We start from the raw sequence: 9,898 nt of genomic DNA, 5'->3' as shown, positions 1-9,898 counted from the left end.
AGCCCAGCCGGGCGCTTCCCGGTTGGTTCCGGCGGCCTGGACCCAGCAAGCCTGCAGGGTCCTGCAGGGTCCTCTGAAGATGACCGCGAGTTTCCTGGAACCTTGGACCGCTCCGCCCCAGCCCCCTTGCACAGCCGCTCTCCCTCCCCAGTGCGCTCGCTCATCCTCCCTCACGCCAGCAAAAGCTTGAAACCCAGCAACCGCTCGGCCTCCGGAGTGCCTCTCCAGCGCGGCCTGTCCTCCCTGCGCGGAAGGGGCGGGGCATTCAAATTAGAAATGGCATTCCGGGGCGAGCGACAGAGCAACGACGGAGGCACCGGTTCTCTTTTAAAATGTAGAGAATTAAAAACTGTGCGCCAGAGCCTAGTGACCCGTGACGCCACGGCACCGTCCGAGAAGCGAGGAAGCGAGGCGCGGAACGAGGGCGACCTGGCTCACCGTGAGTGCGACATGGCTGGCGGCGCGGCGGTGGCGGCGAGGGCGGGACGCAGGGTATCGCTTCTCGGCCTTTTGGCTAAGATCAAGTGTAGTATCTGTTCTTATCAGTTTAATATCTGATACGTCCTCTATCCGAGGACAATATATTAAATGGATTTTTGGAGTTAGGAGATGGAATAGGAGCTTGCTCCGTCCACTCCACGCATCGACCTGGTATTGCAGTACTTCCAGGAACGGTGCACCCCTGGTAACGGTGTGTGCAAAGATAGAGGTTTTTGCTTTCCTAAGTACTTGTTTTCTTTGCGACACGGGACTTGTTGGTCCTACTTTAGGGGCGTGTGAGCGACCGTAATTTCCCAAGGTTATTTGCAGTTACCACTTTTTCCTGTAGAGTGTAGTGAAGGGTACTGACTGGCTTCCCTTCTTACCACACTTTTCTTTTTGCTTCTGTGTCTGCGATGTTGCGGAGGTAATCAGGTGCACACAACTCCCCACTTTCTTCAGCAGGGCCTCTTTATCTCTGCAGGAACATGCTCTCCTTACCTCAGAGTTCGTGGGGGCGGCATACTGTCTCTCCACGGAGCCAGAGCGTGAATGGTTTTTAGGCTTCATGGGCCCCAAAAGGTGTCCGGTTCCTCTTTGACAACTCTTTAAAAGTGTAAAAATCCATTTGCTCTCAGCATCAGGGAACAGACCTGGGCACATCTGCTGGCCGGCTGTAGTTTGCACACCCTGGTATAAAAAATACCTACTTTGTGTCCAGGGACAAGGGCTCCCTTCGGGTTTCTTGACAGTCCTGCCTGAACTGGAGAAGGGCCTTACTGACACGTTGCGTGTGGCTTTGGGACCAAGAGTAGAAACGGAGAGTTCCTGCTCGCTTGTGAGTCTCCTGGTTTTCAGTCACCTTAAAGACGTTTGCTGAGCACCCACAATGTACTCTTGGCCAGAAATGCCTTTCCGTTCGCAGAGATTTCCAGTGATTCTTCCTTAAGCAGCGTGGTTCCCTGCAGTTTCTCTCAACCTGAAACCATCGATCGGGTCTTTTTACCTCCTATAAATTCTAGGGCAGATGAGGATTAAAATCTCAGGACGGGGCGCCTGGGTGGCACAACGGTTAACCGTCTGCCTTTGGCTCAGGCGTGATCCCGGCCTTATGGGATCGAGCCCCACATCAGTGCTCTTCTGCTCTGAGCCTGCTTCTTCCCTCTCCCTCCCCCTGCTTGTGTTCCCTCTCTGCTGGCTGTCTCTATCTCTGTGAATAATAAACAAAATCTTTGAAAATAAATAAGAATCTCCAGGACGACTCACGTTCCGGAAAAAGATCGAGCCAAGGACGATACCCTTCCACTCAGTGCAGATCCTTCCTTCAAAACCTCAGCCCCGTGCGGAAGAATCTGTCACTGTCTCTACAAGAGACTTCTTTTTCTCCAGGCTGAAACTTACACTCAAATCAAAACATCCGCCACAGAACCTCTTGGCTTGTCCTGTTGTTGCTTGTACAATGACCGTTATATGCCCTTTTCGGTCCCTTCAGGTGCCAACAGAAATGGCCAGATGTCACCTCTTCACTGCCTCATCCACGAGACTCTGAACATCACCTCCACTCATTTCTCTTCCTTCTCACACTAGCTGGGTTTGAGCAGTCTGGGATCGGATGGTTGGCACATTAAATGTAGGTTCCTGGGGTGACGGAGAGTGGGGAGCCTACAATGTTACAAGACTAGGGTTCCCCACAGTTGAAAAGTATCTATTGAATGACTGCTAGGTGCCAAGACCGAGCGACAGGTGTCTTCTACCCGAGAAACATGGTCTCCATGAACGTAGAAAACAGAGCAACAAATCGTCGTGGTAGATCCAGGATAGTTTCAGAACTGAAATCTCAATACCTGCAAAGGATTTCTTCTCATGGAGTTGCGCACAGTCTATGGCCAGCAGAGAGCGTCCTCGACTGCAACTAAGGCATCATTTCTGTTTGATCCTGAGATATCCCTAGGAACTCATACCAACAGTTGAACACGCAACAGAAAATGGACAAAGGATAGACAGGCCCGAGGAGGGGGGAGAGCAAAGAAAAACACAGGTATACTCTGACATCTGGCCCTAAGGACATTTCCCCCTTGCCCAGTCCTCGAGCCCCAAGGGCCTGGGCCACCTGCTTCATGCCACGGACCCTAAGATCGGTCCATTCTCTGTTGCATCACACTGATGGGAGGCAGGATGAGCTGGGGGCGGGGGGCACGCACCGAGGCCATCAAGAGACTCACACACCTTCCCCCCACCCCCACCCCAGTCAGAGAGGGAAGTAAACCCTACAGTGAAGCAGCTCAATGTTTAGGGGGGATCCTGTTGTTGGGGCCAGGCAGAGGACATCCTCAAAGCCCAGAAAATGGCTTCCTCTTTATACCCGAGACTACTGAGAGAGAGAAGGAAGCCCAGGGCCCAGGCGGGACCTCCTCGAGTCCTGGAAGCAACACCTTCCACACGTAGACACCCTGCTTGGGCTCACGCACCAGGTGAGGGGAGAGAGACCCTGGAGCAGAAAAGGGCTCTCAAGCCCTGCGGAGCAGGGAGTGGGGGCAGCCCCGCCCAGCTAATTTTGGGCCCCCAGGACCCGGCAGACCCCGTCCCGTGCTGAGGGCAGTGGTGGTCCCTGAAGGAAAGAGATGCTCTCTGTGGAGTTAGGGCAAGCCGGGACGGTGGCGGCTCCGCCTGGGAGGCCTCCTGCGGGTTCCGGGCCAGGCCGCTGGGCCACGGCGGCAGGGGCATTGTCGCCTTCTGGCGGCTCCTGGGAGACAGCTGTTTACCGGAGACTGTCGGAGCCCAGGAGCTGAGTGGACTCCTCCGTCAGACCTGCGGGTCCTGACATCAGCGGCCCAGCAGCGCGGGCCACCCTGAGATAAACGTGGGGTATCAGGATCGGGCCTGAGCGAGGAATAGAGACCCCCAATGACCCCGACGCTTTTGTTGGCCACCCGGACCGGGCACGCTGGGCATGTGGACAGTGGGGCCACAGGGTGGCCGTGGAGGCCACGCCGGCCAGCATTTCCTTGGGGGGCCCTTGGTGAAATTGCACGGGGCGAAGCCATTTCTACCGTGGGGATGCAGGGCTCCTCTGGCCGGCCCGTCTTTGTTTCCGAAAACTTTGACCGGCCCAGCCTCTGTCAGATTGCGCGGAGGCGAGGCTCTCCCAGCCCACACCTGGCTCTCACTCCCTCTGTCTTTCAAAACATCAACCCCCACCCCCACCCATTGAACTTCTTGTGCTCCTCGCTCCAGAATTGAGACGCTTCCTCCCAGAGGACCCGCCTGCCACCTAGGACTCAGACTCCAGTGGTCAACTTTACAAAACATTGGTCAATTGAATACGTGCTTGGCTCATGTCTATTGGAAGGAAGGAAGGAAGGAAGGAAGGAAGGAAAGGAGGGAAGGAAGGAAAGGAGGGAAGGAAGGAAGGAGGAAGGAAGGAAGGAAGGAAGGAAGGGAGGGAGGGAGGGAGGAAGGAGGAGGGAAAAGACAGAGCGAAACTGGGAACAACTACCTGCCGGTCCATCACAGGCGGGGGTTCTTCTCCAAATGATATAAAGAGATCCCAGACGGGGATCAGAAGAAAAAGAAGAGAGAAACACCGACTGGATAAAACATGGGCAAAGATCCCACTTAGGTCAGGGGGAAAGATAACAAATGTGGTTTTCACATAGCGGAGATGCAAAGATGAACAAAAAGATGTACAGAGAGAGAAATGCATATGAAAACGGTCCTGAAGATGTCGGGAGTTATAACCTGCGGTTTGTAAAAATCCAAGAGTCAGGTGAGCTGCTGGGGTTCGCCAGGCTGCAGAAACAGACGCCCGCCGGAGACCCCTCAGTGCTCCTCGAGTCCCCGCCCGGATCACGGTTCAGGGCGAAGGTACCGAGAGACCAGGAGAGGTCGCGACAGCTTGGTGGAGGCACGTGGCTCTTGGGCGGTGGCTCCAGCCTCAGGTCTCGAACTTTCCGCTGTCCGTGGAGTGTGGATTTGTGCGGAGCTCTGGGGCATGACGGGGCGGGGTTCTGACGCAAGTTACCTGGAGTCCGTGAGCTCAGGAGAGGCCAAGACCCGGCGCCAGGAGGAAGAGGGTATCTTCAGCGGGAGAGGCTCCTTTGCAAGGAGTGGAGACGTCCAGAGGGTCCAAATACGTGGGAACCCGTAAAGTGACTACTGCAGACCCCAGGATCAAGTAGAGAGGTCTTGTGTGGGAGAGGCCTGAAGAGCCGTCAGGATAACATGTGCCGGGGGGCTGGGTAAGCTGGGTTGATGGCTCACCTGGTTTGATCCTCACCGCTTCAAGGGATGTTTAGGTGCTGGGCCCGGTCAAGTGTCCCGGGCAGAGAAGCAGAAAAGGAGTCCAGGTGGGATCTTCCCAGAGGCAGGGAGCTGGGGTGGGGGGGTCGTGGGGAGGCGGGGTCCTGGGACAAGGCGCGTGGCGACCTATCTTAGCGGGAGCTGGTGCCAGCTACAGGAGAAACTCAAAACCAGGTTGAGGCGAGGGACACCTCTCTCGGTAAGGGAAGAGGAGGGTGCCCACGAGCAGGCCCCACGTTTGGGAGTTATTAGGACCCGGCCTTTAGCGAGGAGATGAGGGCTGGGGAGAAGTGACTGGCCAGATTGCTGTTTCTCCCAGGGAGGCCGACTCCGCCCGGCATTTGCACACAGGGCCTGGGAGGCTGCCCGTCAGGAAGGAGGTAAGTTCCTTAGGGTCCAGCTGGACCGGCTTCGGGAGAACGGAGAGTGAAGAGATGGTCACCTTACGGGAGGCGAGGGAAACCCCAGGCCGGGAGAGAGTCACAGAGCCGAGAGCGAGAGCTAGGGGGCCCGACCAGATGCGTCGGGCAGCAGCCCTCCTCCTCCCAAGGTCACGTCCGGTTCTCGAGGCTCCCTCCGGCCGACTCCACCGGCTGCCGGGGCCTGCTAAGGCAGCAGGCGGGGTCTTAGGCAGGGTGAGGCGGCAGGTCACCCGACGCGTTCCTCCCACCTCTCTGGTCTCGGTGATCACAGCTGAAAGTGAGGGTGAGAACAGTTTCAGCTCGCTCAAAGGGGTCGTGAGGATCGGACGTGGATAGCAAGGCCTGCGGGGCAGGTGCGTCCGGCGCGACGATGCGATGGGGTTGCTTTCCCGCGGGGTTAGCGCCACTGAGTCGTCAGTTGTGCGAGGGCGACGTGCGGTCCCGCGCGCGGCTAAGTGCAGGCGCTCTGCGGAGAAACCAGCGAACAAGAAACAAGACTGGGGGCATGAGAGGAGAGGTGGCGGGGTGGGGGTGTCTCAGTCGCGGGAGGCTGGAGAGGAGGTGGAGTAGGAGGCGGAAGCTCCCAGTCTGAGCACCTGCCCCGACCTTGCAGTTCGGGGCCCAGGGGACGCGCGCGCCCCTCCCGGAGGCACAGCGTTGACCCCGCGGCTTTCTCGGGAGGCACGCAGCTCCCCGTCACAACCCGCCTTCGGCCGGGAGGAGTAATCGAGGTCAGGTTCGGGACCGGAGGCCAGGGGTGGCGCAGGACCGTGGTGGTACGCCCCGGGGAGAGGCCATGCAAATAGCCGGTCATCCTCCAGGGAGGACACCAAAAGGGGGCGGCTGGGGATGTGAAAATTCTGGAACGCGGGGGGATCACTGCACCCGCTAGCGCGCAATGGAGCGTACCACCACGGGGTAGTGAGCCAGGAACTGTCGCCGGGGGGGGGGGGGGGGGGCGGGGGAGAGGGGCGGGGAGTGTGGGTATGTGACCCGCTCACCGTGAGTGGTGCAATATGGCTGGCAGCGTGGCGGTGGCGGCCGAGAGGCGAGGCGCCCGCCATCGCTTCTCAACCTTTTTGGCTAGATCAAGTGTAGTATCTGTTCTTATCAGCTTAATATCCTGATACGTTCTCTACCCGGAGACAATATATTAAAATGGATTTTTGGGGTTGGGAGATGGAATAGGAGCTTGCTCCGTCCCTCCTGCATCGACCTGGTATTGCAGTACTTCCAGGAACGGTGCATTCCCTCGAGGATCATGCTTACGGTGCGGAGCAGGTTCAGTCCCAGGCCTTTTCTTTGTCAGTGTGTGTCAGAACAGGCTGTGGTTTGGCTTTGTAAGGTTTTTGCGGGCCTGGGGCTCTCTCCGTCGATGTTCCCGGAGTCTTCTGGCGCGCGGTGTTTCCGGTAGTCCTGACACGCGGTGGCGCGGCAGGAGAGCCTGCAGAGCTGGCTCTAGCAGTCTTTGGCGTGGGCGGCTAGAGCCTGACCTACCTCTTTCGTGGCCTGTATTTGGTTGATGTGTGCGCCAACGGCCATCCAGGATTAGGTTTCACACCATGTATTTGCTGCCTTTTCTCGAAGGGTTTTCCTGCTTTCTCTTCGCCGCTTTCCGCGCACTTTTCGGTAAAACACCCAACGCCCGTGCGCATGACTGGACCTCCAACTCAGCGGACTTCAATGGAGCGCTCTGCCGGCGCCTTAACCGTCGGAACAAAGGACTGGCAGCTGGGGTCGTGGTTACAGAGGTCTTCCCCGGTAGGAGAGACAAGAAACTAATTTGCTACACATCTCTGTATGGCAGCGTTTACCCACCCTGGTGGCACCCCAGAATCTCCTGGGGTTTCGTTTAAATCCGACTCGTAGCACCGCGCCGTACAGCGGTCGAATTCGCGTCTCTCTGGGGCGGGGGCCCGAGGCTGGTGCCTCCCGTCCCGCCGGCCAGGGCGTTCCTTAGAGCGTCTGGAAGATGCCGCGGGCCGGCTGCTTCTGAACCCTGAATTCCCCGTGACCACGGAAGTGCTGGACGCTCTTGCAAATCCAGGCACAAGTGGCTTCACAGTAGCAGGACCGGCTTCGTGTACGCAGCACAGCGTGGGCACTCGGTAAACAGTGTCACCGATCAGGAAATAACGGATGCCCTGGTCCTGGCACAGCCAGGGGGCCACCCATTCTAGTGGGAGGCCTTGGGACCCATATCCTGGAGTCTGTTGAGGGGCCAGCGAGGGACGCTCCTCCTGCCCTGCAGTGCTGGGTGCTGCGCTCTGCGGAACCAGATGGACCCCTTCCGAAACCATCCTCCAGATTTGTTTTAGATGTGGAGACTGGTGACGCCTCCCCCACGAGGCTATGAAAAGTTTACAGCTTCCATAATGAGGCTTTCCAGGGAGGCAGAATTATACAGGCAGATTCAAAAAGGGTTTGAGAGCAAGGGAGGGAGAATTCGGATGTGTTTATGAGGAGTAGTGGAGGTCCCGGGGTAGGGCCTTACAGGTACGAAGGACCTTCTGTGATCCTGCCTTCCATGGTGGGCAGTCAACGGACGTCCATTGGATCGAAGTCTGATGTAATAAGGAGGTTCCAGCAAGGGGTGGTGGTGTCGTGGGTTGCTGTGAAGCTGAACCTGCTAGTGGAGTTTGGGATATGAATGAGTCTGTGAGGGAAGGGACATGGGGGTGAGGAGTTAATTACGGCAGGAAAGAGCCCACCAGAAGCAAGCGTCCCCTGGGGCGAGTTCCGAGGCCAGATCCTACCTTTGAGGTGGCTGGGCAGGTCAGCCCCTGTTTCATCGGCCCCCACTCTTGCCTCCAGATTGCAGTGTCCCGGTTTCCCCCTCACGTGGACGTGCCCGAATTCTGACTTGCATTGAAATTCTGACTTTGAGCCCCCCTACAGTGTCAGGCAGGCCTTCCTGATTCAGAAACTCATCCACCTTCTGGAGTTTGTTGACCTTCATCGCATGCTCCCGAAGCTGGAGACACAGAGCCAAATGGGAGAGGCCTTGGGCCTCAAGAGGCTCACGGCCAGGTGGAAGCCACAACCATGTTCATCTCTCTCAGTCCCCGTGCATCAGAACCGGGTGTTCTGGCCATCTGGGCAGGGTGTCTTACCCGGGTCCTGGGCGGGATGCCTGCCCAGGGGCGGGAGGAGAGAGGGGCAGTGTCTAGCTTCTCCCTACTTCCAGGACCAAGCACTGCCCTGAGTGGGTTGGGTGCAGCGACACGTGACTATGTGTTCAGCTGGAACCGGTGGTGATGGCAGGAGGCCCAGAGGTCAGGCGGTGGGTCGGGTCCCAGCTCAACGTAGCAGTCATGTCTTGCTGGGCAAGATCCACTTCCCCAGGGTAAGAAAAGCCAAGAGCTTTGTGACTGGGCGCCCTGCTCTGTCAGTCCGTCCGCTCTGTGGTGCGTGCACTTCGGCATCCGTTCTCTTGAAGGATTCTCCATACAAGTCACCCTGCACTTTTTACCCCGACCATGAAAGCCTAGGGGCAGGAATCAGATCTGGTCGCCTCTCCAGAAGTGAGGGCTCTGTCTGATGGGTGCCCAACCATCATCTGCATGGACACGATGGATTAATCCATTGGACTCAAGAATCAAGGTGGTTAGGTCACTGTTCTGTTGTTTTGTTTGTCTTTCTTTGATTTTTGGTTTTAAGTTTTCTTGGCCCAATGTAGGGCTTGAACTCATAGCTGAGATCAAGAGGCGCGCTCTACTGACAGCCAGCCAAGCACCCCTGTTCTCCCCCCTTTTAAAGTTTATTTATTTGAGAGAGGGCGGCGTGCGTAGCGCCGGAGAAGGGAGCAGAGGAGAGGATCTCAAGCAGATCCTGTGCTGAGCACAGAGCCCGAGGCGGGGCTCTATCCCAGGACCGAGATCGTGGCCTGAGTCAAAATCAAGAGCCCACGCTTAACTTGGGCTGGGCATCCCAGGCGCCCCCTGCTCTGCTACTACTCAAAAATTCCGGGAGGCGGCGGGGGCGCCTGGCTAGCTCAGGTCAGTAAACACCAATTACTTGAAAATGAATTATTGGGGGAGCGCCTGGGTAGCTGTGAGTTTAAGCATCTGCCTTATTTCAGGGCATGATCCCGGCGTTGTGGTCGGAGCCCCACATCAGGAGCTCACTCGCTATGAGCTGCTTCTTCCTCTCCCACTCTCCCTGCTTGTCATTTTCCCTCTCTCGCTGGCTGTCTCTCTATCTCTGTTGAATAGATAAATAAAATCTTTAAAAAAAAAAAAAAATGAATTGTTGGGGGCTCCTGGGTGGCTCAACCGGTTAGCGGCTGCCTTGGCTCAGGTCATGATCCCAGGGTAGTGGGATCGAGCCTGCATCCGGAGTTCTCTGCTCAGTGGAGAGCCTTCTCCCTCTCCTCTCTGCCTGCCGCTCCCTGTTTGTGCTTGCTCTCTCTCTCTCTCTCTCTCAAATAATAAACTCTTGAAAAAGAAAAAGAAAAAATCCAGGAATACAAAAATGTACGTGTGGTGGATTTAGGGTCAAAGGTGGCATCTCAAGGTTGTGAAAAGGAGAAAAATTTACACTGAGCTGCAGGTAGACACCGAATGGTTAAAGACTGGGCGTTGAGAAGAGAACGACAAGGAACCTAGGGGAGATTTAGGATATTACATTTTATAACCTGAAGGAGCCTCTCATCCTTTCTAACTTTGACTCAACATCCAAAAACTGTTTAAAAAAGC

General features: G+C 56.6%; 2 non-coding genes across 2 annotated transcripts; both read left to right on the top strand.

The window, feature by feature from the left end:
- Positions 1 to 494: 494 nt before the first annotated feature.
- On the top strand, positions 495 to 685 carry LOC121105093. Its single transcript, XR_005837525.1, has one exon. It is a non-coding gene; the product is annotated as a U2 spliceosomal RNA (small nuclear RNA).
- A 5,578-nt stretch (positions 686 to 6,263) lies between these two features.
- Positions 6,264 to 6,454, top strand: LOC121105099. The gene has a single exon (XR_005837531.1). It is a non-coding gene; the product is annotated as a U2 spliceosomal RNA (small nuclear RNA).
- Positions 6,455 to 9,898: the final 3,444 nt, after the last annotated feature.

This window comes from Ursus maritimus, unplaced genomic scaffold (assembly GCF_017311325.1).
Source record: "Ursus maritimus isolate PB19 unplaced genomic scaffold, ASM1731132v1 scaffold_24, whole genome shotgun sequence".
NCBI lineage: Eukaryota > Metazoa > Chordata > Mammalia > Carnivora > Ursidae > Ursus > Ursus maritimus.
Note: the sequence above shows the minus strand (reverse complement) of the source record. Positions and strands in the feature narration are given on the sequence as shown.